The following is a 13,861-nucleotide window of genomic DNA, read 5'->3' on the forward strand; positions in this document are numbered from 1 at the left end:
TCAGACTCCACACTCCTCACCACTAGGGAACGGACGCAGAGCATGGCATGGACTAGGTGCTCATTAAACCCAGTGTCCTTTCTTTCATGTGCGTCTGCCCTGGCCGCCAGAGGGGTACTTTGGCCCAGCAGGTTTGGGAGAGTCGAAGGGGTCATTAACGCTGGAACAGGCAGTGGAGTGGGAAGGCGGGAACCAGAGCTCTGATCTGGCTGAGCCATTTAAAGGGGGAGACGGGGAGCTGGAGAAGACGATGTACAGCGTGCGACCGGTCCCTAAGCAATCACGGCCAGCTGTGTGTGTAGTCTCATTACCCAGAGGATACCGCTAAGGGTGCAAGAGCATCATGACCTGCCAGTCTGAGCGGGGAGGCTGGGTGCGACTCCTCTGCCCGAGTCGCTTGTTCAACCTGACCCAGCTCCCCCAGCCCTCTGCCTTTCTCCCCAGAGTTGGAACTGCCTGTGCCCTGAAGGTCACACCTCCTACCAACCCAGGATGTCCCCACAGGGCAAGGACAGCGGCTCACAGCCACATCTAGAGGGCCATCCAAGTACGTGTCCATCACCAGCGATGATTTACTGAGGCATCACTGAGAGGCTGTGGAGCAGGGCGGTGAGGAATATAGATTCAAGAACTTGGGTTCACATCCTGGCCTGATGGCTTGCTACCTGTGGGCTCCCGAGCAAGTCTCTTAACCCCCTGTGCCTCAGTCTCCTCACTTGCAAGACAAGGACCACAATGGCACCTTCCTCCCTCATGGGGTATTTATGAGAATTAAATGAGCTAAGATTTGGAAAGTGCTTAGGACAGAGCCAGGCACACAGTGAGTGTGCCACATGTGAGTCTGAGTGCCCAGTCCACACTCAATGGGAGGTGTGCATAATTCAAGGTATCTCAAATGTTATGATAGGAAAGGGACCAGGCAGGAAACCAAATCCAGCCTGGGGCAGTCAGAGATGGCTCCCTGGAAGAGGTGACACCTATGCTGGATCTTGAGAGATGAGTAAGAATTAACTAGGTCAAAGAGTGTTCCAGGAAGAGGAAATATGTATAAATGCCCTGAGGCCAGAGATAACCTAGGAGCTCAGGCAGCCTGAAACAAGAGGGCAGGGTAGCGAGGATGAGGAGTAAAGATGAAGTGGAGGTGGCGAGTCTGGATTCTAAACAGCTTCCCAGGCCCTTGCTGTACCCTCTTCCTGACCACATTGTTGTCTTCCAGGACCCTCTCTACCAGCACTGATGTTATAACCCTCCGAAAGAAATCTGTCCCTCTCTCTTCTTATCCTCCCCTTCCAGGAGGAGAAAGCATAGTGTAGAGAGAAATGGCTGACTTGGAATCACCATGACCTGGGTCTACAACCAGGCACTGTCTGTCTTACTGTGTGGCCTTGAGTCATGTGACGTCTCTATGTCTTGGCTTCCTCACCTGAGAAAGGAGAACAGTAATTATCGAGTGGCTGAGGGCATTACAAATAATAGATGAGGCATGGCTGACACAGTGCCCAGCACACAGTAGGTACTCTGAAAATGGCAGATGCAATATTCCATCAGGCCACAGGCTAGGAGGGCAGGGTGTCCCCTGGGAGCCTAACACAATACTCTGGCACTTGTAGGAACATAACTATATGTTCACTAATTGGTTGTTTGGAGGAGTTACTCATCCGTGTAATAATTCCTTCATGCAACAAAAACTTATTGCAGGCCTCCTGTGCTGGGAATATAGCAGTGAACTAGACAAAGCGGGTCCCTGCCCTCAGGAGGCTGATGTTTTTGTGAGTTATCTTGACTGAAGAGCTCTCCATGTCCATTCCCTATCTCTACCAAGTGAAAGGGTTATTACCCCCATCAACCTGTCCACCAGCCCAGCTCAGCATTTCCCATGATCTCATGCTGCTGGCTTCCTTGGTGTTCCCATGATGCCACACTACTGGATTCCTTGGCATTTCCCATCATCCTGCTGCTGGCCTCCTTCGCTTTTCCCATGATCCTACGCCGCTGGCTACCTCGGCATTTCCCATGATTCCAAGCTACTGGCTTCCTTGGCGTTTCCCGTGACCGCGCACCACGGGCTACCTCAGTGTTTCCCGTTATCCCACTCTGCTCGCTACCTCAGCACTTCCCATGATTCCACGCTACTGGCTTCCTCGGCATTTCCCATGATCCCACGCCGCAGGCTTCCTTGGCATTTCCCATGATCCCACGCAGCTGGCTACCTCGAGGTTTCCAGTGGCCCCGCACCGCGGGCCTCCTCAGCTTTTCCTGTGACTTTGCGCCGCGGGCCACCTCTCCGATGAGCTGGCGCTGGCTTGCAGCAGCGGAGGCAGTGACTGTGATGTGTGTGTGTCTGTGAGTGTCGGGGGTTGGAGGGGCGGGCCAGGTAAACATTTGGAGAAGAAAGCAAGCTAAGGTGTGGGGAGGGAGCCAACCAGGGGAAATGGGCTGAGAACTGGTGTAGAACTAACGTTTCATTTTCCGCAACGAGACGCAAAGACCCAATTTAATTAAATTACTAATGTCAAATTTTTAATGAACCTGCTTCTGCTTTGGGCTTTCTTCCTTCGAAATTAATGACTGGAACGTCACCATAAATAAAAGTCGATTCTTTTTAAAAAGTCACTCTCAAACACTCACTGCTCTTTACTTAATGAGCTGTTCGTAATCAGACCACTCTGACCTGGCACCTCCACCAAGACTTGGGTGTGATGAATGGGGGTTCATTCCCAACACCACCTCCTTTTTTATCTTGAGCTCCGCTCCTGAGAGGCCACACGGTGAAGGAGGCGGGAGGGCAGATGTTGGGCTCAGAGAGGTGTGGATTCCAATCTCAGCTGAACCACCTCTAGCCCATGAGATCTCCAGCCGTAATTGTCACCTCTGGCCTTCAATTCTTCATCTGAAAATACGGATACTTTTTCTTCCCATGGGAGGGTATTGTATTAGTTTTCTGGGGCTATAACAATGTACCACAAGCTGGGTGGCTTCAAAAAAAAAAAAAAAGATTCTTATTGTCTGACAATATGCAGGTTTCAAAGCCCAAAATCAAAGTGTTGGCAGGGCCACATCCTTCTGTGGGAAGAACTTGTATGGGGAATTTTTCTTGACTCTTCCTAGCTTCTTTTGGTCTTCAGGCAGTCTTTGGTACTCGTTGGCCTAAAGATGTTTCACTCCCATCCCCCATCTTCACTTGGTATTGTTTCTCTATGTCCAAATTTCACCTCTTTATAAGGACACCAATATATTGGATGGGATTGAGACACACCCTAAGGAGCTCATTTAACTTCATCATCTGCAAAGACCCTATTTCCAAATAAGGTCAAATTCACAGCTACTGGGTGTTTTAGGACTTCAATAGATCTTTTGGGGGACACAATTCAACCTAGAGCAGGGCTGTGTGCACAATAAGTAAAATCAGATTTATAAGACCCACTATTGAGTTCCTGGTATGTTTCAGGCCCTGGGCTACAAATGTATTTTACTTAGTCCTCAAAACAATTCAGTGGGATACCTATTATCCTCATTTTATAGATGAAAAAATTGAGGCACAGAGAGTTTAAGTAACTTCCTCCAGGCCACACAGCTAGAAAATGGCAGAGCTAGGTTGTGAATCTCCGTCTTTTTGGCTCCGTTGTTCAGCACTCGTAAATGGACTGTGATACTACTTCTGACAAAGTGCCCACCACATAGTGGGTGCTTAATCAACCAGAGTGCCCTTCCTCCCTCCATCATTGTAGGTGCTACAGATGAAGGGTGATTACCTGACTGTCCAGATTTAATAGTCTGTTTTTTTTCCTCCAGTCTGATTTACTAACCTTGTATTTTTTAATCATGCCAAGGGCAGCATTTAAAGTGTGGGCTTCTGTAATGTATCTGATGCGCAACCTCCTGGACAGACAGAGGAGATCGGAGATAAGCCACAAAGCAAGCCTTCGAGGTGAGGCATTCTTTGATTTTTTGATTTTGTCCATGTGTTTTTTGGCACAGACATTATAGCTATTCATGCTCTCCTATCTATAAAACTTCCCTTTGATTGCTTACAAAATGAAGAGTGGGATATTTACATCCAGCGCAGCCCAGGACAATATTATTAAAGCTGTGCCTGACATTGAACAATTCCATTGTAGATTAGCTGCGGGGAATTCTGTCCCTTCTACAAAGCCTGGCTCTTGCCAATCAACATAATATTCTCAGTGATTGTATGACAATGAATCTCCTCTGTGGTTGGAGTGCAGCAAAAGCTACACTGTACCTTCTTTTATTTTTAATTTGAGACTTTAGTTCCCATATTATAATGAAGAGTCATTTATGCTCTCTGGACAAGCACCCTCCATATGTTTTGATTTCTTATCTTCCATCAAGTCACTTGTTTCATCTCCATGGCCATACGGTTGATACTAAGTGGCAGGATGGCTGGGAAAAAAGGATTCAGAGAGAAGGATTCCATTTCCCACAACCCTCAACATGGAAAGAGGAGATGGCGTTTCCTCTGTGTGTGTGTGTGTGTGTGTGTGTGTGTGTGTTTGCATGCAAACACATGGATGTGACTGAGGGCTAGTGGGCATAGTCAGAGGAGAGAGGAATAAAAACCATTGTCTTCTGAGTACCTACTTCTGCATCACACATGATCTTAGTTATTTTTTTTTTTTTACATTTTTTAATGTTTATTTCTGAGAGACAGAGCACAAGTAGGGGAGGGGCAGAGAGAGAGGGAGACACAGAATCTAAAGCAGGCTCCAGGCTCTGAGCTGTCAGTATAGAGCCTGATGCAGGGCTCGAACTCACACACCGTGAGATCACGACCTGAGCCGAAGTCAGACGCTTAACCAACTGAGCCACCCAGGTGCCCCTGATCTTCGTTATTATTTATAACTCTCTTACTTTTAGCTGTTTGGCCTTGTAAACATAGTTTATTGCACACTTACTATGTGCTGTCCTCAGTGCCATGTGCTTTGTCTATATTTCTATGCTCAGAGAATTCTGTACACTTGCTGTCTCCACTTCATCTCCTCCCATCTGAGATTTTACATATTTGATACATTTAATATTCTTTGTCTCACCCTGCTACTATGTAAGGTCCATAAAGACAGTTTTTAATCTCTTTTGTTCACTTCTGTGTCCCAATTCCTAGAACACTGTACCTCATGTATAATAATACTTTGGTAAAAGCTTCTAGAATGACTTAATGATCTTACTTAATCCTTCCAGCAACCCATTGAGAGAGATGCGATTATTATCCCTTGTAGAGATGAGCATGATCGCCTGAGAGCCTGGCATCTACTCGAGGCCACATGGCTCACTGCAGGGGAAGGCTGGGTTTCCACAGCAATGCCTGGCGGGTGAGCCCTTTGCATCTGCACTAGGCTATGCTTGCACCAACCGCTCCATAGAGTCCACAGTGACTGGTGTATCCTGAGATATCCTCATAGGGGATTCACAGTCCTTCTCCTTGGAGATGTCTTGAGGCGTCAACCAGAGCCTGGTCCTGTCTATTCCCTGCTGCCTGTCAATCAAACAAAGGCAAGGGTGCCAGGGCCTCGGACGGGGTATGCCACCCCCCAGTTCACAGGGTGCTGTTCCGTCAGGCCCTTCCCTGACCGGTGCCGGGTGTAAGCTCTCCACTGTGAGCATGTTCTCTTGGCTCTTGTTTGTAGTTTTGCCACCTTCAGCATCAGGGGCACATGGGAGGTTTCATAAAGATGCTGATGCCTGTCCCCAGCCTACTGAATCAGAGGTAGAGCTGCTCTCATCTAGGCGACTGCAAAGTGGAACTGAGATTGACAACCACTCATGGTGACCTTTTCATGTCGGCTATTCCATTAACGCCGTTGGGTTTATCTCTCTGAGCTGTGAACTGTTCAGTCTCCAGGGCTTTTCTTGTGGCTGGACTTTGACTTCTGGGGGGCAGCAAGCTGGCCTCTCTCCCAGACTTCACTGTGCTCCATAAATCAGACCTGCCCTAGCCTTCCCTCTCCTTTGTGTTCCTCATCATCCCTGCCCCGGACTTCTGCACCCCACTCTGATCTCCTCGCCTCTGCTGTTGCCCCTCCAATGCACTGGCCCCACCAGTGCTGGAGCGAGCACTCCAGAACAGCAAATTCACCATGGCCCTGCCTTGTTCACACCCCACGAGGGGCACACGTGCCCAAAGTGCTTCCCTACCACCAAGGTATGGCAAATGCAGGCCCTCTGGTCTTTTGCTTGATGAATACAAGAATAAATAATGATTCGAAAAATTAATATAAAGAAAAAGAAAACTCTGACCGCGTTCCCATTGCTGTCAGGATAAATCAAAGCTTGGCCTCATGCAGCCCTGTCCGTCCATGATGGGACCCTTGCTGACAGCTTCTGCTTTATCTCCTGGTCCCCCAATCTTATCCCCTCCACTATTGCTATTCTAAACCACAGGCACCCGAAACACATTTTGCTTTTCTCTCAAATTTTCCATCTGGAAAATTCCTACTCATCCTTCAAAGCCACATTAAATATCACTTTCTCTGGGAAGCCCTCCTTGATACCCTTCGTGTCTTGGAGAAACTAAAATCCCAGGAGAACACGTTTGTGATAGAAAGTAAATCCAAGCATAACACCACTGGCATTTGGCTCCCAGAATCCTGGAACTCCCAGCCCATCAACTATAGAGACCCTCCCCCCTCACCCCATCATCTCAGCATTTTGTGATCTCGCGTCCCACATTTTACACGATTGGGGATTTGGGATCCCACTTACAGAATTATGTTGGAATTTTAGTTGCACCTCAATTCCTCCACTTGTCATACAACATTGCAACTCATTCATCCATTCATTTACAACGCCCTGGTTTCCAAGCAGGAGCTAGGCCTGCTTGTAATTGTTTGTTTAGGTGTCTGTTTCATCTCTGGACTCCCCCGAGGGGCAGGAATGACTTCTTTATTTATCCAGTGTTTGACTTAATGCCTGGCAGGAAGAGGGTGCCTAATTGGAATGTGTTGAATGAATTTTATATGTGTACATATATATAATGTATATCATATAAATATAAGAATATGCATTATATATTAGCATATATATATATATAAAGCATTAAACTAGTGCAGGGTTGGCAAACTATTTTCTGTGGAGGACCAGCTAGCAAATATTTTTGGCCCTGCCTTATGGGATCTGTCTCAATGATTCAGCTCTCCCACTGTGGTGCAAAAGCATCCACAGACAACACGTGTGCCAATAAAACTTTACTTAGAAAACAGGCAGCCAGCCCACGAACCATAGCTGGGCAGTCCTGAACTGGTGTTTATTCAGTTATGCCCTTAGCTCAGGGGTACGACTTTTTCCCCCTAGGCATCAAAGACAGGAAGGGGCTGGGAGGACAGTGAACCAAGCAGGTGAGAGCCCTAGACAGAGATGACCAGTAGGAAGTGGGGAGGGCAAACACAGGCAGTAAGCCCCTGAGGACTGAGACCAAAGTCACGTTTCCCTTCCCCCTTCAGTTTGGCCCTGGAAATAGGTGGCACTGTGCTGGCTACAGGGAAGGGCTTGCCTATGTTCAGTCTCTACTCTTTCCCATTAAAATCAAATGTATCTTAGTCTTCATGCTACTCTTTTTTTTTAATGTTTGTTTAGTTTTGAGAGAGAGAGACAATGAGCGGGAAGGAAAAGGGTGGTGGACAGAGGATCCAAAGTGGGCTCTGCACTCACAGCAGAGAGCCCATGTGGGGCTTGAACCCACAAACTGTGAGATTATGACCCGAGCCGAAGTCAGGCACTCAACCGACTGAGCCACCCAGGTGCCCCAGTCTTCACGCTACTCTTTAGGTTGGCATTCATGAACCCCACTCTAGGAAAAAGAGCTAAATTTAGAGAGCCAAAGAGGCACACAGCTAATTGTAATGATAATAATGGTCACCGTTCAGATGTTTAACATGAGCTGGGCACTCCTCTGCTCAGCACTTTATCTGGGCTCTTCTATTTCATCTTCCCCTGACAGAGGAAGCATGGTTGTCCGCTTCTGAGGGCTGGGGGATGAGGAACAGGGGCTAACTGCCACCCAGTGTCACACTGCTGGTTGGGATCGGGCTGGGGTTGAAACTCGAGCCATTTGACCACAGTGCTGTGTCCTTCATCAGGTGGTAACCTTGATCTCACCAGCTTCAAGGCTGCTTTCCCAGCATGGAGCCGGTGCTCTGGGCCCCTACACAGTTCCTCTTGCTGCCAGACCCACAGCGTGCCTGACCCACACCCGATCAAACCCTTGTTGGCCCCCTGCTGAGCTGGGGCTGTTCAGGCATCCACTCTCCCACCAGCAGAGGCCACAGAGGGGCAGTCAGTGTGGAATTCTCCTTGGCACTTTGTAACCACAGGACCCCAGGGCCTCCTCACTTTTACCTGACATGCCTTAGAAGCAGTACTGAAAAGGCTACATCCTACACCCCAGAATACAGTCGCAGGTGAAAACGAAGCATGCCCAGTTAAATCTGAATTTCAGAGAAACAAATAGTTTTGTTAGCATAAGTATATCCCAAGCAACAGTTGGGATATACTTATACTAAAAAGTATTTGTTATTTGAGATTCAAATTTGATTGGGCACCCTGTATTTTAATTTGCCAGTTTTGGCAACCCTGCCCCAGAGGGGGAGTCACCTCCACATCAGTGACTTCAGCTTCTTAAGGCACCAGGGATCTCTCTGGAACAAAGGAGAGAGGTAGCCTTTAGAGAACGCAACACTGAACAAAAAGAGAGGCTGTGGATGGGGAAGTTCAGGGCCTCCTGGGTGGGGGTTGCATAATTTTGAGGTGCGGCAGGATTACAGGGGAATGGTGGCCTACACTGCCCACTTCTTCCCCCGGGAACTCCCCAAGGGAAGCTCCAGCCTGTGTTACTACACACCAATACGTCCTTCTGCTTCAAGAGCCGGTGGCAAGCCTCAGCCCCTCCAAAGAGCAGCTTTAGGCTGGCACAAGGCCCTCCATGATCAGCCTCTGTTGACCTCTGTGGCCCCAAGCCACGCCGCTCCCCCCTCAGCCCTCCCTGCCCCACCCGCACCCAAGCACAGGGACTCTGAGACTTGTCTGGATAGAGCGATGCATGGAGAATCAGTGGGGAAATGCTGCAAAACACGGTCAGTGCTACACTTAGACCAGCTAAATATGCACTTTGGGGCTAAATTTGATTAACTGCGGAATGGAGCCGAGAAATGTTTCCCAAAGTATGTCTCATACAACACCGACAAATAAATTTCATGAGAAAAGCATTCAGTGGGTCAAATAATTCTGTAAAAAAACTGCAGAAACTCCATCGTCTAGAACAAACCAATTGTCATAAGTTTATCCAAGAGGTTCTTCAGGAGAGAAACCTGTTTACCCTTACTTAAACAGAATCTCCAAGCATGTAACTTCAGAAACTCTCCTCTCCCTTTTTTGTTTTCCCCCAGAAACACTTATTAACTTCTGAATTGTTCTATGGAGCACATTTTGGAAATTGCTAGAGTCTAAGATAAGAAGAGTTGTTTTGTTTACGTTACTAATCATCACCATCATAAACCGACTAGAGCAATGATAGTTGACACTTATATAGAACTTTCCAGGTTAACATGATTTTTTTTTTTTTACAGGCATAATCCCCCTTTGGTACAAGGGGGGCCAAACCTATGTTCTTCTGGAAGCCGGGATGGCCTGAGGTTTCCCAGCCTCTATTGGTCAGTAGCTTTGAGGAGTGGGATCAATTCTTATCAAAGCATTAAACTTATCACTTCCAGTTGAACATAGCATATGTTATAAAAGGGTAAAGGCATAGGGTTTTTCTTCCATCTGATGCCTTTTAGAGCAGCGTATGTCTTCTGTTTGGCTGGGGCAGAATGACCCTGGGTCCGGTGGACTGGGATTTCCAGAGATTTCTGGCTAGGGCTAGCCTTGCCAGCCCCTCAGCCCTGCCCAGCCACAGAGAGGAAGTCATGAATCCTGAACCAATCTTGGCAAAGAAGCTTGAAGACAGGGAGGCCTGGGCTGGCTTGGCAGGGTAACAGGGGCTCGCAACCCTGGGTGAGGCTGCCCACGGTGGGAATCATCCTTCCTTCCTGGGGCTGTCCCACCAGGCTGTATACTTGGCCTTGCTTTCCCTTAAACCTCTCCTAAGCTTTGCAACCCCCTCCCCAGGGCTGGGTCTCAGTCCCCTATATCCTGATGGAAGCCCAGAGCCCCCCTTTCCTACATGTGGCTTCCTGTCCAGGGCCTGGGAACCCCCAGCATTCCCCACAGCCACCTCTCTTCTTAAGACAAGGCATGCTTTAGTGTGCATCCCACTGGAAGAAGGCACAGTATTCCAAAGGCTCTGGACCCCTTGGCTTCCCTCTTTCTAAGAACTTGACTGAGAAGGGAGGTGTCCAACCACTGTCATCTCCCGATTTCCCACACCTTTAGCAGAGGACAGAGGGTACAGTGACCCTAGGACACTAGCGAAACACTGCGTCTGAGACCCCACGTGCAGTCTGTGAGCCCACCTCTCTCCGTCACTGGGCCCAGAACTTTCTGAGCACTTCTGTGGTCTAACTTTACATTCAACCCTATCTCGTTTAATCCTCTAGCAATGCTGTGAGGTGGGCATGATCCCCATGTTACAGGTCTGGAAACTGAGCTCACGGAGGGTAACCTGCTCACATTCACATGACTAGCAACTGGGGGAGCTGGGATGTCCCTCCAGTCGACCTGACTTCTGCACCTTCTTCCTCAGCTGCTGTGTGACAGTGCGGAGGTGGAGAAGGGCAGGGAGGCACAGGGCCATCTCTCCAGCTGAGAAGTCTGCTTCAAGGCCCCATTGCCCCCAGGTGCCCCCCACAGGGCAGAAAATGGTGCCTGGTGCACATTCTGCAGCTGGAGAATCAGGGGCAGTGGGATAGGAAAGGCCTTGCCTCTTGCCTGTCTGTTCAGTTTTGCTCATCTCTGGATCCCTAAGTCCAAAGGCTTCATGGAGCTGCCTGTGCAGGTGGAGACCACCCATCTAGGCCCTGCAGGAGTTAGAACTGTCCCTGCCCTGGAGAAGCTCCTTACTTGGACCCCACGATCTCTTACACATAACGCAGGCATACTGATGAACTTTCACATCCAATATGCACAAATCCATTCACTCAAATGCTCTCCTTTACACACACACACACACACTCTCTCTCATATTCAAACATGCATATATAAAAACAGACAAACCCAGAATGCACCTGCACATAGCTCCTGCATTTACATGTCTGACTACAGATACAACACATGCTCCCACACATAAAATAAACAACCTATGTTTATGTATCAAAGCTCTCGGGTGCCTGGGGGGTCAGTTGATTCAACGTCCCACTAGACTTCAGCTCAGGTCATGATCTCATGGTTCATGAGTTCAAGCCCTGCATAAGGCTCTGCGTTGACAGTGCTGAGCCTGCTGGGGATTCTCTATCTCCCTCTCTCTCTGCCCCTCCCTCCCTCATGCTCGCTCTCTCGCTGTCTCTCTCTCATAAAAATAAATATACTTAAAAATAACAAAATAAGATCCACTTCTGCAAAGCTTTCACGGGTGAATAACACTTTCTGACAGATGTCTCCCTCTACCAGCTGAGCACCTCCTGGACTGGTGTCACCACCCCTGTGCTCATGGGGCCTGCCTGGCTCCTGTGTTGAAGCTCTTGTACCGGCACAGCCTGGGAGGCAGGAGTGAGCCGGGGTGCAGATCTAGCTGTGGAGATGGCACAAGCAGCCGCTGGCGCTGACCTCAAGCTACAAGGTGCGCAGCCAGGTGGTCGGGGTCAGGCAGGCATGGAGCATCATGGCTTTGAGAACGGTGCTGGCATCCCACAGACCTGGGTTTGAGTTCACCCGGCCCTCCAGCTGCAGGCTAGCAGCTAATGTATAACAGTTATCAGAGCACACTGGTCAGGAGAATGGGCCCTGGACACAGAGGGCTCAGGTTCAAATCCCCACCTTGCTGTTTACCCAGCAAGTTACTTCACCTCCCTGCACCTCAGTTTTCTTACCAATAAAATGGGGGTAACCACTGCGCCCAGCTCAGAGAGCTGCTAAGAGTATTAAGTAAGATAATCCAAACAAAGTACTTATCTCAGTGTCTGGCACATAATAAATGCTCAGTAAATTTGGGATGTGGTTACATATAAGTCCCAGGAGCTCCCTGGGAAAGGATGCCAGGGCAGTGTGGGTGAGGCCAGAGATGAAAGAATGAATACGCTGGAACGGTAGCTGGAGAGAGCAGATGGGCCCCAGGACCTGGAACAGGAGACACCCAGCTCTGCCAGGCAGGTGGTATCACTTGGACCCAGACCACTTTGATGGAGCCAAGTGGGGGCCTGCTTCAGCGGCTTCCAGTCTGCTGCTGGTCTGAGAGGCCTCCCCTAGATCCTAATAAGAACAGTTTCTGGGGACACCTGGGTGGCTCAGTTGGGTAAGCATCTGACTCTTTATCTCAGGTCAGGTCTTGATCTCAGGGTGGTAAGTTCAAGCCCCACATTGGGCTCCACACTGAGTGTGAAGCCTACTTAAAAAAATAAAAAACAGAAGAAGAATTTGAGTTGTGTTACCCAGCCCCAAAGTAATTAGGGAAATGCAGACCACACAGAGGCCCAGGAGGTGACAGACACTGGCCGGGGGCCCCGCCCCAACCTGCTGCTCCACCCCATCTCCCTGGCTGCACTGTGCCACCCCGGCCAGTGGCACACAGCCTCGGGGATGACGGGAAGGAATAACTCGGAGAAGTTTCCTGGAAGAGGCATTAGGTATGGTTTTGGCAGAGAAGGAAGGATATTCCAGGTAGAGGAGCTGGCACGTGGCCAGGAGCACGCAGCCCCCGTGGTGTGTTTCTGTTTTGCAAGCTGTCCCTTGTGTTGCTGACTCCCCATCTGTCTGCGAAGTCCCAGCCCAGCCCTTCTCCAGACTCCAGGCCCTAAGTCTTACCACCTTCTCCACGTGGACGTCCCACAGATGCCTCCAGCTGCACCTGCACCAAGTGAACTCCTGCCCTGGCCCCAAACCCACCTGTGCCCCAGATCGGGTGGTCCATCCAGCCACCCTCACAGAACCTCCCATGGCAGTCTGGAGGGGGTCTCCTTTCTTCTCTCCTATCTGTCCCCACACCCTGCTAAGCCACCTCCCCCATCTCGCCTTCTTCTCAGGGACTTGGAGACAGTCCCCTCCTCCCTGTTCTGTCTTTAGACTTGCCCCAATCCAACCCATCCTCTAGAGAGCTAATAGGGTCACACCGCTTCCCTGCGAAAGCCCTTTGGTGGCTCCCGTCACTCACGTGGTGGTCATACTCCCTCTAATGTCACTTGACGTTCTCTGAGAGCTGGCCCCACGCGTCTCCAACCTTAGCCCTCACTGTCGCTTCTCACACCTGATGTTCCAGCAACACTGACCCCCTTATATGTCCTGCAGCACAGTGTATGTGTGTGTGTGTATGTGTGTATGTGTGTGTGTCCGCTTGTGTGCTGGTGTTACACGTGTGCATATATCCAGAGATTTTGAGAAATGATAAAACACACAGACCCTCTTCCCANGTATGTGTGTGTGTGAACAACAATCAACACTGTATCTCTACAGTCCGCTTGTGTGCTGGTGTTACACGTGTGCATATATCCAGAGATTTTGAGAAATGATAAAACACACAGACCCTCTTCCCAGGAAGACAGGATCCATAAGCACTGGGCAAAAGCACAGCATGGCAGAGCTGATCCGTCAGCCCAGATGCAAGATCAGAATGTCCAGGCCACACAAGGGCCTCGCCTCTTAAAGCCAACTCTGCCTCTGCTTCTGGGAGAGACGGAGTGGGTTCATCAAGTCAGAAGGCAGCTATGGCCATATCCCAAAGTTTATCAGACTGGTCCTCATTTGCTGTGTACTTCCTGTGGAC

The 13,861-nt window shown here is 49.4% G+C and overlaps 1 protein-coding gene across 1 annotated transcript in view; it reads right to left on the reverse strand.

Annotated features, from left to right (window-relative positions):
• Positions 1-13,861, reverse strand: part of CSMD2 (CUB and Sushi multiple domains 2) — a 543,202-nt gene that overhangs the window by 403,442 nt on the left and 125,899 nt on the right.

The sequence above is a fragment of the Crocuta crocuta genome, unplaced genomic scaffold (assembly GCF_008692635.1).
Source record: "Crocuta crocuta isolate KB4526 unplaced genomic scaffold, BGI_CrCroc_1.0 scaffold351, whole genome shotgun sequence".
NCBI classification, from domain to species: Eukaryota; Metazoa; Chordata; class Mammalia; order Carnivora; family Hyaenidae; genus Crocuta; species Crocuta crocuta.